This window comes from Helianthus annuus, chromosome 6 (genome assembly GCF_002127325.2).
Source record: "Helianthus annuus cultivar XRQ/B chromosome 6, HanXRQr2.0-SUNRISE, whole genome shotgun sequence".
In the NCBI taxonomy this organism is placed as follows: Eukaryota; Viridiplantae; Streptophyta; class Magnoliopsida; order Asterales; family Asteraceae; genus Helianthus; species Helianthus annuus.
Genome location: NC_035438.2, coordinates 30,034,333 through 30,037,067, shown reverse-complemented (window position 1 = coordinate 30,037,067; position 2,735 = coordinate 30,034,333).

The window sequence follows — 2,735 nt, the reverse complement described above, 5'->3', positions numbered from 1 at the left end:
GCATCCGCAATTACATTTGTTTCCAAGTTATATCAATTACCACCACACGGTAATGTCGTTCCGACTTATGGTCATGTTACTCCTTTACCAGGTGGTAACAAATTTTGTATACAAAACCCCAAATTTACCGACTGTAATTGTATTCTTACAAATACTCAATAACTGTTGTTCGTATGGAAAGATATTTAAGGTTTTGTAAAAACAGTTTTAAAAAGGAGATTACTCACATTGCTGTCTTAGGTTATTCTTTAGGGTTTCCTGGTGAATATCTATAAATTACACAAATGCACGTGTGTTAGTATAATAACTCATTTTAACATTAGTAATACCCTCCCCGAGACGGCATTCCAACGACTACGTCGGGTAGAACCACGACAGCCGTTACGGAACCCTAGATCAATCGGGCAGCGTATCTAATACGTCTCCAGGGGTTATAATACTTACATCGTAGCAGAACCTCGCTATTTTAGGGGGTATAATGCCCGGGTATAATAACGCCACTATAGAAATTAAGTTTAAGAAGTGAATTGTGAACGAAACGGACTGAAGACCCGATGCGTGCTATTTATAGGGCTGAAATCGGACTTCCTCGCGGCCCGCGTGGGATATGGGCAGGGCTTACGCGGCCCGCATTGACTCCGGTCAACTGCGTAGCTTGGCCCTATCATCGTATAGCTCCGCCGTGTGTTGGGCCACGTGGCGTCCCAGGGCTGCGCCACAATTCAGGACACTCGCGGCCCGCATGGACTTGAGCGAGATCATACGCAGCCCGCATGAACTTAAGGTTTTGGCGAAGTCTGGTTATACCCTGATGCGGCCCGCATGAGCTTGAGGTGAGGTCCTACGCGGCCCGCCTCAGCTTATCTTTTAGGGTTTTTAATTTATTTTATATGTTATTTTGTATTTTGGGTTTGGTTTTCACATACGGGGCACATAAAAAAACATATTGGGGTATTTTAAGATATATTAGGGTGTCAGAAATATTATGAGGGTGTCGGTTTTACCGAGGGTTGTTATATCCTCCCCACCTTGTTTCAGAGCTCGTCCTCGAGATCTATTGGAACAAGTGTGGATATTTCTTTTGCATTTCTGATTCAAGTTCCCATGTGTATTCAGGTCCTCTTTTGGAGTCCCACTTCACTTTGACTAGAACTAATCTCTTATGCTTGAGATTCTTAATTTTCATATCTTCAATCTGTAGAGGCCTTTCTACAAATTTGAGTTGTTCATTAACCTCTATATCCTTGAGAGGTACTACGAGTGATTCGTCAGCTAGACACTTTTTGAGATTAGATACATGAAATACATCATGTATTCCTGCCATTTCCTCTGGCAGTTGTAGCTGATAGGCTACAGGTCCTATTTTTTTAAGAATTTTGAAAGGTCCAATATACCTGGGACTAAGCTTTCCTCTTTTAATGAATCTAACCACTCCTTTCCAAGGAGAGACTTTTAATAATCCTCTATCTCCTACTTGAAATTCTAATGGTTTGCGTCTGTTATCAGCGTAGCTGTTTTGTCGATCACGTGCTGCTTTCAGTCGTTCCTTGACTTGAATGATTTTGTCAGTTGTTTCTTGTACTATCTCAGGTCCAGATAATTGTTTTTCCCCAATTTCTGCCCAACAGACTGGGGTTCTACACTTTCGTCCATAAAGTGCTTCGAATGGTGCAGCGTTGATACTTGTGTGATAACTGTTATTATAAGAAAATTCTATTAAAGGTAAGTATTTGTCCCAATTACCTCCGAAATCAATTACACAAGCTCTAAGCATATCTTCCATTGTCTGGATTGTCCTTTCGCTTTGCCCGTCTGTTTGAGGATGATAAGCTGTGCTTAGATTTAACCTGGTTCCTATTGCTTTTTGGAAACTTGACCAAAAATGAGAGGTAAATCGGCTATCTCTATCAGAAACGATTGATAAAGGAATTCCATGTAATGAAACAATTTCATTTACATATAATTTGGCTAATTGTTCCATACTAATGGTTTCCTTCATTGGTGAGAAATGAGCTGACTTGGTTAGCCTATCTACAATCACCCAGATTGTATCATTACCTTTTCTTGTTTTGGGTAATTTGGTAACAAAATCCATTGTTATCAATTCCCATTTCCAGACTGGCATTTCTAATTGTTGTAACAAACCTGAGGGTTTCTGATGTTCAGCTTTAACTTGTGAGCAAGTTAAACATTTAGAAACATAAGCTGCTATGTCCTTTTTCATTCCTATCCACCAAAAATTTTTCCTTAAATCCTGGTACATTTTATCACTTCCTGGATGCATCGTATATTTAGACTTATGGGCTTCTTCTAATATACGGTGACGTAAATTTCCTAATTTAGGTATCCATATTCTCTTTTTATGGAACCTCCAAATTCCATCTGTTCCTTGTTCTAATTCTTTAATCATTCCTTTTAATTTTTCAGTATCTTCCTTGATTACTGATTCTTGAACTTTCCTAATCTGATCATTTAAATCTACTTGAAGATTTAATTTAAGAGAACGTACCCTTTTTGGCTTTTCATGACACTTTCGACTTAAAGCACCTGCCACTACATTTGCTTTTCCTGCATGATATTGGATATCACAATCATAATCACTAAGTAATTCCATCCAGCGTCTTTGTCTCATATTCAACTCTTTTTGCCCGAAGACATATCTTAAACTTTTATGATCTGTGAAAATAGTAAATTTAATACCATAAAGATAATGTCTCCAAATTTTAAGGGCAAAA